Source organism: Tamandua tetradactyla, chromosome 9 (genome assembly GCF_023851605.1).
Source record: "Tamandua tetradactyla isolate mTamTet1 chromosome 9, mTamTet1.pri, whole genome shotgun sequence".
Classification (NCBI taxonomy): Eukaryota; Metazoa; Chordata; class Mammalia; order Pilosa; family Myrmecophagidae; genus Tamandua; species Tamandua tetradactyla.
The window spans coordinates 108832006-108845380 of record NC_135335.1 but is presented as its reverse complement, the minus strand read 5'-3'; the positions used below and the strand labels follow the sequence as shown (position 1 = coordinate 108845380).

Sequence of the window (13375 nt, the reverse complement as noted above, 5' to 3'; positions counted from 1 at the left end):
GTTTCCTACATAACTGTAATAACATTGTTAAACCTAACAAAATTAACAATAATTTCTTGTTATCATTTGATTCTCAATTCAAATTTCCCTGACTGTCACCCCACTCCACCCCCCACCCCCAGTTTCAATGGATTATGTGAAACAGAATCCAAACAAGATCATTATTATACCTGACTGTTACTGGACTATTTATTTTGGAAAAAAAAATCTTTCTTTCTAGAGATTGCATCATTTAGGAAATCCTACAAGGTTATTTACTATCATTTGAAAGTGGCCTTAAATACCAGAAATAAATTTCATCTCTGATGGAGTAGGCTTGGTTGGAACTGCATACCCAGTAACGCCTGGTGGATGCCTTATGCATACCTGGATAGTGGCCCCCCTTCCTAAATGGAAAATTACATTTGCTTTTTTTGTTCAAATAATATCTTGGTTTCTGTGAGTGGACATATTGGATTCTATAATATGTCAGCTTATTTTTAAATAACATTTCTCATTCAAAACACACTAGTAATTGGCATCTTTAGATATTCCAATTGCTTTATGGTTATCTATTTATCACTTGGATTTCAGCTGGGAACCCCCGTCTCCAAGAGAACAAGAGAAACTTGGTTCAAACTTCCCAGTTCCACCTCCTATTAAAACGTGAAGTCCTTGCCATGATTCCTGCAAATGCCCAGGGCTGATGACTTCATGGGCTCTCCACTGATGCTTACATGCATGGTGCTGCCTCTATCTCATGCATATCAACCAGACATAAAACTCAGCTTCTTCAGGAGTTCCACAAACCTCCTCCCATACTCAGCATTGTGTGAGCTTCCTCATTTTAAGATTTGGTGGGCAGGGCCATGGAGAAGGGATCTCCTCACACAGGGCACAATTTTCACCTCTTATTGGTCTCCCTCTCACCACCACCTACCCATTTCTCCTCACTTTCTGTTTTCTTTTCTTTTCTTTCCTCTTCTTCTTATGAATGTGACAGACCCCTCTCCTTATCTCACACAGAAGAGATGAATAATAACTTTCCAGCTTGAATATATACTTGGGTCTCACCTTCTACCCCAAGTGGCCTGCCAAAATATTTCTTCCGAATATATTTAGGGTTCTCTTTAAGAGAAATTCTGGTGAATACATTTTCTCTACCTCATAAATATCTAACAATCAGGCCCTAATTTTAGTCCATTCCCTCTGTTCATCCTACTTATCCATGGACGTGTGCTGGGCATTTCTCCGAATTCCTTCATCTGAAAACACAGGACACTCTGGCCCACCGAGGGCTGGGACAGTAGCAACAGGATTGTGCAAAACTATGCCACCAGCACCAGAAGGCCTTTTTCTCCCTCTCATTGACATAAAACACTCCCTGGGTGCAAAAGCTCAGCAATTTTCTGATATACAACTCTCATCACCCATAAGGCAAAACTTTCGCGAAAGACAGAAGAACTTGTTTAAACCTGCCTCTTCTCACTTCAGGTGTTCTCAATTCACAGTCGGTATTCCCACAGCCAAGGCATTCTCACTTACCAAAGAGGAAAAATTCTCAGAATGTTTGTGTCTTACCCAATTGAGCAGATCACAAAGGCTAAATGGGCACACTGTCTTTGAATTTGGCTTCAGGAGATATGCCCAATCAATCCAAGCAATCTCAGCTGCCAGAAGCTGCAGAATCCATCAACCTGGGCTCCAATTCCAGTCTAGGAACCTAAATCTGCTCACAGTTTTCTTTTCCACTTGATGAGGGCAAGTCATAGTCCTTTAGGATTTCCTTCCTTCACTTCCCTCAGCCCCCTCTTCTCGTACACTTGCCTGCTCCTCCCAAGGATTCAGGTGGGATTCCATTATTTGATGAAAATTCTCCAAATGAGAGTGAGGAGATTGCCTCTGAATGCGAAGGTACTGAAGCTATGCAATATTTTCATCTCATTCAAGCTGCCCAGTATGCAGAAACATACCTTGTGGAACAAATTCATACACATACTCATTCCTGCAAGATGCTGGCGGCTCTCCTCAGAAGCCATGAGGTTGTGAACCCCTGACGTTCAGTCCTGGAAATAAAAGAATCATAATGTCTTAATTTTCCTTCTGAGCCACTGAGCAGGCCATTTTTGTTAGTTTTCAGAACTTCTTATCAAGAAAATACGTCTGCTAAATGACCAAGCATTCCCCTGGGTCTATTTGCAAAAACATTCTAATGGACACCATATTTGTATACCGCAGCATTTCCATTATACCTGCCTCATTATCTTACGAGGATCTATCTGTCTTTTGTTTGAAAATGTGCTTAGTGTGAAGCCTGGTAAATCTCAGGTGAAAACAGTGGATTTATGGGGTGTCCTCTAGTTCCTGTCTGCTCCCTCCTAAGGCCACAACCCCAAAAGATCAGTCATTGAAACGTGTTTTGGTGTCAACTCTGAAATTCTGCTCTTTAAGAACATTTCATAATGAAACCTTGGAAATAGCACCCAGAGGTTTTACTCCTGCTTTACCCCAGAAGGTCACATGCTCTAATGCAGCTTAAAGGGACACTAATCATATTCAGCATGTGAGGAGAGAAGCTTATAGTAGAAGATGACACCATCATTTGCATAGGATGTAAAAATGAAGGGCCATTAATTTTATAGCATTAATTGAAGAGCAGAAGTGTTAGACCTCTATAATTATCTTCAGTGAATACATTTCAAAGGCATCTTCACAAATGAAGCTTGTGCGTGCGAATGTGTGAGGATATAGACACCACTTTGTCCCCCTTCAAGATACACAGATGAACTTATCATTAAGTTAAAAGCTTAACTTAAATCTGAATTGCTTCCTCCATGTGGAAACAAGACCTGTGCGGATTCTGAGCTCCAGAGAGAGTACTTTGCCCAGAAGAGGGGTTTTCAGAGCTGCCCGGTGCATCTCAGAACCAGTGAGCTGGAGAACAGGAGAGGAATCCCCTCAGCTCTAGGAGGTACGCACTGTCCCCAAACGTCCTCCCTTCATCCTGAAACACCATATACAGCACCCCCACTGGGGTCTTACACCTCTTCTTGCTTCTGATTTTCTCCTCATGTCCTCCCTACATTCTAAACGTACCAGTCCTATGTATTGTGGTCATGCGGCCAAACTCTCAGCTAAATGACTAGATCCAAATAGGTACATCGCACTAAATAATTACTCTGCAATTTAGCCACCTTCGTTGCCTGCAGCCTAAGGTCAGCATGGAAAGTAACATGGCTAAGGGTTTAAACAAAAGATCATTTGAATGCCTCATTAGTCTTGCAACCAAAAAGGAAAAGAAAAGTCAAATAGGGAACATGGGGCTTTTTGTTTCTGTTTTCCATCAGTAAGAGACAATTAGAAGGTGACACCAGCTCTATGAACACAAGCAACGTGGCACACCAGGGTCGAAAGCAGCAGTCACAGTACCAATGGTCCTTTTTTTCTTTTTTTTTTTTTGCTTCAGGGCGGTGAGGGGACAGAGTGGGGTAGTAAGAATAGGACTGAAGGCAAAGACTTCGTGCAATCCAAGGCTTAAAAGTTCTTTGGGGGTTATGGTGATTATCCTGACATATGAGACTCATCACCTTAAAAAACACTAGCTACCTCTGACCCTTAGAACCACAGAATCTCCCTGGTATATAATTTAGGGTTCCTGAGGGACAAGGTTGGGAGCCAGCGGTGTAAATAAAGTAACCCATTAGCTAATGAGGTAACATGATGCATACGCTCAGTTGAAAGCACCTGTCTCTGGGGGCCCTACAGGAGTGACAATTCCGGTGGGAATTTCAGGTGCGGCTGTGGATAGTAGGAGGAGAACTTGAGGACCGTAGGACTTTTAAGATTTCTCAGGCAAGGGAACATTGCAACTTTGTGGTAAGCTTCTCTAGATAGAAAGGGCTCACTCAGGAGGCGAAGACGTCTCCCACATTCCTATATGCCACACAGCTCATTTTTCCCTTCGTTTCATGCTTCATTTACTTAGTTTGGAACGATATTCTTTTTTTAAATTATTTTCTTAAGGTAGACTTTACATACAATATACTTCACATCTTTAAAGCACACGATTTGATGTGTTTTGACAACAATATGCACTCATGAAACATCAGAACAATCAAGATAACATTTGATTACTTCTCAAAGTTTGCTCACACTACTTTTCAATTCCTTCGCTCTTCACCCTTGTCCTCAGCAACCACTGATCTGTGTTCTGTCACTGTAATGTTAGTGAACATTTTTCAGAATGTTATGTAAATAGAATCCTTTGGTATATACTCCCCTTTGTCAGGCTTCTTTCATTCAGCCGTGCTGTATTCTTTGGCATTCACTAGAGATATTCCACACACATGCACCACAGGAAATAGCCTCATCAGCCAAGATGATCAGTGACGTGGCAAGATAAATAGTTTGCAGACAAAGTAAGCATTCGATGAACATTAGGTTTTGCAACCTTATGCTGAGTTCAAGGTACATCTATAGAAAAGAGATCCCAATGTATTTGTAAACAAGGAATGTCAGTTTCTTTTTGGAGGATGCACTGATTCTCACAGTTTGTTCTTGTTCTGCAATTGAAATTCCAGGACCTAAAGCAGCCTTCTTCAAAACAGCCCATCCACCTGCATGTGGAGCATCTGACTTTATTTCCTCAATAAAATGGCATGTCATCTTTTTGTGTAGAATATAAACTGAGTTGATGCACCTGTGAGGGAGAATGATTTGCTTTGTACCTGTTTATCTCATAGCACTTTGGAGGAAATGGAAATGCCAAGTGGAGAGGAGTGGACCAAGTGACCAGCTAAGGCCCTCCATCATCCTTGACTCTGGGGGGTTGAATGACTCACAGAAAGGTCACTGCAGAAGCTATATACAATGTTGAAGTTTGCTTAGATGTTTCAGTTGAAAGTGTCAGAAACTTAGCAAGAAGTGATGTAAGTCATAAATAAGAACAAATAGAAGAAATGCATTGGCTCAAAGAGCTGAAATTCCTGGGATGGGCTGGATTGAATTTGGGAGCTTAAACATGTCATCAGAACCCAGGCTCTCTCTGTTGCTGAGTTCTGACTTTTTCTGTGTTGATTCTCTTTTCTGGCAGCTCTGTCGGCATGGTGACACCAGCAGCACCAGGCATATATCCTGCCACTTCAAGCCTTGAAGAAAAAGAGTTTCTCAACCCAGTATCCCAGTCAGAAATTGAGTTTCAGGGTTATGTGGTCAATTCCTAATAGGGGTAGAATATGCTGATTGGTCAGTGCTGTATTGTGTATTCACCCATTGCTGGTTAGTGGGAAGGGACCCACCCACCACATGGACTGAAATTTGGGAGAGACAAATTCCCCCAATAAAATAGAAATATTAGCAAAATAAGGAGGAATGGAAATTTGAACCCTCAGTACCTCAGAATATGAACTTTCTTGGAAATAGGATTGTTGCAGATTAGCCAAGTTAAGATGAGGTCATACTTGGGTGAGGTGGACCCTTAATCCAATATGACTGGTGTCCATATAAGAAGAGAAGAGGTATAGAGACAGACACACAGGGAAGAAAATATGTGAAGATGGGGCAGAGGCTGGAGTGATGCACCTACAAGCCATGGACCACCAAGAATTGCTGGCCACTGGCAGAAACTGGGACGCAAGGAAGGATTCTTTCCTAGAGCCATCAGAGAGAGCATGGCCCTACTGACACTGTGATTTTGGACTTTTGGCCTTCGGAACTGTGAAAGAATGGGTTTATGTCACTTTAAGCCACTGTGTTTGTGGTAATTTGTTAAAGCAGCCCTAGGAAACCAATGCAGGTGCTGAGCACATAACAATAGATGCCCACTACAATTGTCATTTACTAACTGCACTATATAAAATCCCATGGCTCTTTTGTAAAAATGTAGAGGGTTCTTGAACGTAATTTTTGGTCTACCTACTTTTTCAGCCTTCTTCTGTATATGGTGATATACTCATAAAATAAAATACTGTAAGATTATACCTCCAAGATGGGAAAACCATTATCTCTCACTTAAGGATATCAACCATCCTAACAAAAGTGAAATAACATCCCAGTGGGAATTTGGTCCTCGGTGTCAAGGACACTTGGCTTCCTTAGGACTTCCTTGCCTCACAAATGTAATGAGAATAAATAATTCTATGCCTTTCAGATTTGGGAGGTGGGGGCTCAACCAGATAATTTCTGGAAGTGGCTTCCTTCTCTGATTCAGTGCATGATTTCATATGTAGTGGCAGGTTAATGTAACAGATTACTCAAAATCAAATAATCTTACTCTAATTAAAAATGGGAGCTAGTCACACAGCGTAGTGAACATTTGTGCCAGTTCAAAGCTATTATGTACCCCAGTAAAGCCATATTTTAACCTTGATCCTATTCTAGGTGGAAAGTTTTTATTAGATTATCTCCATGGAGACATAGTTCATCCAACTGTGGATGTGACCTTTTGATTAGCTAGAGATGTGACTCCACCCATTCCATGTGGGTCTCAATTACTTTACTGGAGTCCTTTAAAACAGGAAGCATTTTGGAGAGCACAGAGCTGACAGAAAGAGCAGATATAGATGCTTGGAGAACAGTTGCTTCAGAGACCAGAGACACAGATGTGTGGAGATGCTTAGAGTCATCAGACGTTTCCATGTGACTTCCCATGAGATGTTAAGCAGGTTAGAACATGGAGAGAGCCAAGGGAAGCCAAGAGGTGAAAGCCAGTCCCAGAGAAGCAAAATGAGGGACCCTCACAGCAACAGAGGCTGAAAGCAATGGAGCCCATGAGCAGGGAACCAGCAGATGCCAGCCACATGCCTTCCCAGCTGACAGGTGTTCCAGACCCATTGGCCTTTCTTGAATTAAGATATTTTTCCTTGGATGCCTTAGTTTGGATGTTTTCATATGCTTAAAACTGTAAACTTGCAACTTATTAAATTCCCTTTATAAAGGCCATTCCATTTCTGGTATAGTGCATTCTGGTAACTTAACAAACTCATACAACATTACTCATGCTTTGAACATCTTTCATATATAAGGGCAATTGCCCAATTTGTGATTTCCGCCATCCTATGAGTAGAAGTCAGAAATTCTGTTTCCTGGCTTCTTCTGCAAGTTAGGGAATAATCAAATGACCAAGACCTACCGTCAAACTACTTCTGTGAAATTTAAGTTTATAAGACTGACATGAAGAAAGAAATGTTGCATAGAAGCCCCTTTTGGGAGAATGGCAGAGAGAGTCATTTTTGAGAAGAAGCAGTGTCAGAAGACCTAGTGGAGGCAACCTGTACGGCATCACCAAATGAACTGCAGTGTTGCACCTCCCGGCAGTAGCAGGGGGGTCTCCACTGGAGCTGGCGTGTGGTATCGTTATTGCTTCTGGTTTCATGCCTTCTATACCTGATCTTCTGGGCCCTCTGTGAATTAACCCTAGCATGTTTTAACAAATTACATTTCTGCATATATTCACTAAGGTGGCTCCTATTATTTGTAACTAAGAACCTCTTGAGCAATACAGAAATTGTTATTAGTAGTAGTATCAGTCCATAAACATGAAGAAATAGGTATCTAGTTTTTGTGCATTCAATTATGTCCCCCAAAGAGATATGACCCTGTACTAGAATAATTTCCTATTTAGAAATATGATATTTAAAGACATTATCAGTTAAGATGAGACCAAACGGATTAGGGTAACCCCTAATCCAATATGACTGCTGTCCTTATAAGGAAAGGAAATTTGGACACAATTAGTAGGAGACAGAGAAGACAACCACGTGATGAAGGCAGAGATTGAGTTATATCACAGATTGCAGGCAAGCCACTGATGGAGTCCTACAGGCCTCAGAGGAAGCAAGGCCCTGCCAACTCCTTGATTTTGGACTTCTAGCCTCCAAAATGGTGAAACAATAGATTGCTGTTGTTTTAAGCTATCTAGTTTGTGGTACTTTGTTACAGAAGTCCCAACAAACAAAGACACTGGTAATGTTTTCTTGCTTTTTGGGTAAGAAAGCAGTGAAAACCCCACCTAGTTTTAGAGAATGGGATGCTGGTAGAATTTTTAAATATTCACCTGTAGTTACCTGGAATTAGTGTCTTGCCAAAGCAGGACTTCAGAAAACAAAGTGGCATGAGGAATTCAAACAATATGAATCACACAAATAATTCAGGAACTACTTCTAATTTCACTGAAAAACTTAAATTCCCTCCTTAGGGCACAGTCAAGGAAACAGGGACTTCCTAGTACTGTGCTAAACTATTATTTTCAGGTTCTGAGTATGATCCAGATGGGGTTGTCAAATTGCAACATCAATTGAGTCTTACCGAGTCTTTTGGGTCAGAGTTAGGGTCTTAATAGGGAAGAATGGGGCCTCAAGATTTCAAATTGAGGACATATAGGAGGTTTTCAGTGTCTCAGAGAATCCTGAATACCCATTGGTCCTAGTAGCTGGTCCATCACCAAGACAACAGGGCTTGCAGAATAGTCGAAAGGTCTATTGAATTCTCAGTTGTGTTGCCTGCTGGGAGCCAACACCTTATGATATAGGAGTGGTATGTATGGGTTGTGATATATACTCTGAGCCATAACAAATCTATTGCGTAATTGCCTTCCTTTAACCAGAGTGTATGGGATTAGGAGTCAAAGGGTAAAAGTAGGAGGGGCATGCCTCAATATTGTATCTAATGATCTTAAAAAATGTTTACTTTCAATCTCTGCAATTCTGGGCCCTACCAATATAAAGACATTAGTATCCAAAGAAAGAATAATTCCACCCAGAACATGGCATGTTTCCATTGAATTGGAAAATAAGTCTCCTTCTTGGCCATTTTGAGCTCTTCTTGTCACTAGAAAAATTGGCAATGAAGGGGTTTTCAATACTGATCGGAGTGATTTATTTTGATTAACAAGAGAAAATAGGTTGCTTCTGCTAAACAAGGAGTATTTCTGTAACCCAGAAAAACCTTTTGGGTATCTCAATGTATTGCCATGTTCAGTGGTAAAACTCAGTGGAAGACTACAACAGTCACACATGAGAAGGACCACCAAGAGGTTCAATCTGCCTGGCATGAAGGTTAGAGTAAATGTCATCAGGTAAAGAACCCTAACCAAGAGGTTCAATCTGCCTGACTCTGAAGGCAAAAAGAAGACATGCCTGTGGTAGAAGGATGTCATAAAAACCATCCACATCTACATAACCACTTGCCAAAGCAAGGACAATGGTAGTCATTTTTCTTTTTTCTGTCTATATACACTGACTATTCTTCCTTTTTCCCCTTCTTCTGTGCCCTTTCCATTTGTATAGGGTATGGAGATGTTAATTAACTTTATATTATATTCTTTTTGTCACAGAATGTCAAGAAGGGATTGCAACTGAACTGGAAAAGTGGGCCTTACCTGGTGATCTCAACCTGGAGCTGGGTGAGGAAATTGAGGCTCTATCTTGTTCCCCTTTTGTGGAGAGGGTGAGCACATTTTTCAGTTGTACAAGGAGGAATCATGTTATGCTAAGCAGAAGCATTTTGCTCTGGAGGTTGTGGTTATTTAGAACTTAAGTATGGAAAGTTTATAGTACTGTGCAGAAAGCAAAGGGTAGACATAGTTTACATTGTGGAGTCACCACTTACCTTTTGAACATCCTTTCAGTATTTTGGAAATCTTCCATCTTCCCAAGGTAGAGGCCAGAAACTTGCTTTCCCAGCCTCCTTTGCAGCTAGCAGCAAGGCATATGACCTAATTTCCACTAATTGGTGGTACCACGTGAGATTTCAGTTTGACAAGGGTGGCAGGAACATCCAGCTTTGAGAAGCAGCAGGGCCAGGGGTCCTGGTAAGAGTATCCCAGGAAGTGTTGGCTATGTGAGCTATGGCATCTGTTTCCCTGGAGTATCTGACAGTGTATCTGTGTATGAGTCCTATCTCCAAACCCTCCTCACTTGATTCTGTGGCCTTCCTAGAAATTCCTTGAGCCACCAAACCTTTACTAAACTCCACTTCCTGCTTTAACCAGCTTTGTTTGCAACAAATATCCAGAGAGGCTTTTCTGCCTGTTACAGTCAATCCTAAAGAGCACAGAATGGGGTTCTTCCTTTTATGCAGATGTTGGCCTACCCCAGTAGTCAGTCCCTGGTTGAAAACTCTGAATACACATCAGGTAAAGGAAAGTGGTTCAACTTAAACAATTCTGTACACAAAGGGACATTAGCACAGCTGTGGTTTGCCTAGAAAACTTAAGAGTAGCCCATAAAGGGAAAGCCCATCTGTTTGGGGACACTAAATCTGCTTGCAGTCCACAGGATATCACACACCCAAAGCAGGGACTCTAACCGCGAAACCTAATTCTATAGACAAATTGTATTTGCCCCTTATGGCAGCCTGGTGGGATGCATCACTGGGACTGCTCATTTGATGAGTTGGTCGCTCTTCTACGTTAACAGGTTTGCAACTTAGCTTTACTAAAGCCAAGTTTCATGCTGGCATTGAAGAAAACCCTGAAACAGCTTATCCCAAAAGAACACAAAAAGTGTATTCATTTCAAAGCTCAAGGAAAGTCCTTTACAGGGACCTCAAAATTTCAAGTCAGGAAAAATATTTATTAAGCTACAATCCTAAGCATGCATACGTCATTACCTATTCGGCACACAAAAATTATTTGTTATAATTTTGTGTTAAAAATAAAGACATAAGTAAAAGTAAAGGCATAAACAAAGTCATCCAATTCTTCAAAACTCCTGTCATCCTGGGTTATGGAACTATAAAATGATGAGAATTATCAAAAAGATAGTTTCCTTCCTGACTATTCACATGTACAAGCTATCTTTCCTTTATGGCTCATTTTAATATGAGTACCCAACATCTCCCTGCTTTGCTTATACCATATGGTGTTGATTTAAGTTTATTTAGGTTTTGTGTTATCTGGGGAACTGCGAATTGACTGGGGAGTTAGGGAAGCTTTTATCTCCTGCTGGCTCCTTTGCTTGCTTATACTGCACTTTAAATAAATCACTCAACCTCTGAGCCTCCATTTTCCCATTTAGAGAATGGGATCAGTGAGGTCTACTTTGCAGGCTCCTGGGAAGCTGGAAGAATGACAAGATTCTGTTGTTCCCTAGGAGGCTAGGAGACATTGAATGCAAATGCAATAGCATTATTTGAGAGAAGGTAGCAGCAGTGTGCAAAAGAAAGATATTGGTTTTTCCTAGTCTCATTATTCAGAGAGATCAAAAGCAAGTGCCTCCCTTTTCCACATTTCCCTCCAGAGAATTTCCTGTTATGTCCTCAGTATTAATTTGATGGTGGGCACCCAAATTCTGAATTCTTGAAGGAGGACCTGCTTCTGACTCCTGAAAATTATATATTTTCTTTTTTATTTGTTTTATCCATTTGTTTCCTTAGGGAAGGTAAGAAGGAGAGAATGTGACTCTTTTGGTTAATTGCATGGATTACTAGGCACATGCACGATATAGTCAAGCTGAGATCCACTTGCTTGCTTTCTCCAGAGAGCTTTCCTTGCAGGAAAATTATCTTGGGGCAGGAGATAGGGGACTTCTTTCTGAGTCAGGCTCTTCATCATGGCAATGTTGCGTAGGAGACATGATGCCATCAGTATTAGTTAAGGTGAAGGTTAAATTTTAGAACAAAGAGACCCAGCCATACAAAGACTTATTGAGAATGTTCTTTCACATATAACAGTCTCTTTGGGGAAAAAAAATAACAGGAAGGCAGGTGGCTCCAGTCATTCAGAGATCTGAGATCTTTCTGTCTTGGTGTTCCACCATCATGAGTACGATTCTACTCAACTCATAGAGTGAGATATCACTTAGGTTCAATGTAGAATGAGGACCATCTTAGTATGTTCCATATGTTTGGTTGGACCCTCCAAATTTAGAGCACCTGGGGCATAGTAGGGTCTCAAACAGCCCAGCACTACTGCAAACAGCCCTAGGCTACTTGTTCAGTGCAGTGATGGTTGGCTCCCCTTGTAGATTGGCTGCCCTTCAGGCCCACCTCTCCCCACCATGGCCCTCATCCCTTAATCCAGCTCCCTGAAGACCCAAAGATGAGTAAGGCATATTCTCTGCCATGCAGAGCCCTGCTCAGGTAAGAGAGAGTAAAGTGAAGGGTTAGCACAGAACATGGAGTTAGGTGCTCTTGGGATGGGCATGCAGAGAGCAACAGTGCATATGGGAGGGGCATTTCCCTAGTCAGAAAAGAGCTAGAAAGGATTCCCAGGGGAGAGGATGTCTGGTCTGACTACAAGTTAGCTGAATAGAAACTGCAGGTAGGGAGAGGCACCAGCATTCACAAAGCAACAAAACTACAGATCCTAAAATTCTAGGATAAAATATCCTAAAAATAACTAAGAATGACTGAAATGAAAAAGACAGGGAGGAAGGAGGTGAGAACCGAGGCTGGAAAAATAAGAAAGGGCAGTTCTTAAAGATCCCTGATTTGGACCTAGCCTGATGGCAAAGGAAACCACTAGAGATTTTTCAAAAGGGCACACTATGAACCTATTTGTGTTTTAGAAAGATCACTCACAACAAAGAAGGTATGTTTCAATAAATGTGTGGTCTCAGATTCACCTGGGATGCTAGCTAAAAAATTGGAGAATCTTAAGCCCCCACTTAAATATACTGAATCGCCAACAGAAGAGTGGACTGCAAGAGCCTCCTGTCATTTATAAGATATTCTCCAAGTGATTCTGATGTCTAATATAAGGCAGATACTGATGGGAAAGAAAAGGAAGCCTAATCCCTGGCATGAGGAATTAGAGGTCTCTGACTCTCTGAGAAAACTCTGATCCCAGAAACAATTGCTGTGATTCCTTCCCCACAGATGCAAACATGGAAAAGCTGGTAGAAGAAGATAAGAAATAACTATCCTTGTCTGGATGGGTAACAGACACTCAAGGATCCTCTTCCCAGGACGTGGATGTGATGAGGACAAGCTCCATCAAAATAGATTCTACTCCAGGCCAGGGAAATTTGCAGCTTGGGAACATTGATTGGTGGGTTCCTGCAATAGCACTAAGCCTTCTGGCATTTTTTATTTGTCTTTTAACTAAATAAATTCAATGTTCATCCTAAGGCTTAGAGGTTGACACTGACAAGGACAGAGAAATTTTGATTGGTGCATCTGCAGTCAGCCTGCACCAAAGAAAGGTCAAAATGCTCCTCTGGGCTGGCCAGGCCTAGAATCAGTAAACAGCATCTGTAGGGTTTTGAAGGCATCATGCGTCAATAAAGGTGAAGCCTGAAAGAGGCGAGTCCTGAGAGCATTATTCTCTCCTGTGGCAGAAATCACCATCACCTGCATTTCTGCTGGGGTGATCGTTTTTGTTATTATGTATTCTCCTTTTGGGTGGATTGTTGTAGCATCCATGCTGTGATTTTCATTGGCTGAGAACCTACAGCCT

The 13375-nt window shown here is 41.5% G+C and overlaps 1 long non-coding RNA gene across 2 annotated transcripts in view; it reads left to right on the top strand.

Moving 5' to 3' along the window:
- Positions 1-8436: 8436 nt before the first annotated feature.
- The window catches only part of LOC143646266 (uncharacterized), a 47509-nt gene continuing 42570 nt past the window's right edge, over positions 8437-13375 (top strand). The window contains exons 1-3 of one of the 2 annotated variants that reach the window (XR_013157427.1): positions 8437-8511; positions 9311-9379; positions 12796-12967. This is a non-coding gene — a long non-coding RNA (uncharacterized LOC143646266). The remainder of the gene's footprint in view (positions 8512-9310; positions 9380-12795; positions 12968-13375) is intronic. The other variant, XR_013157428.1, reaches the window with a different exon arrangement.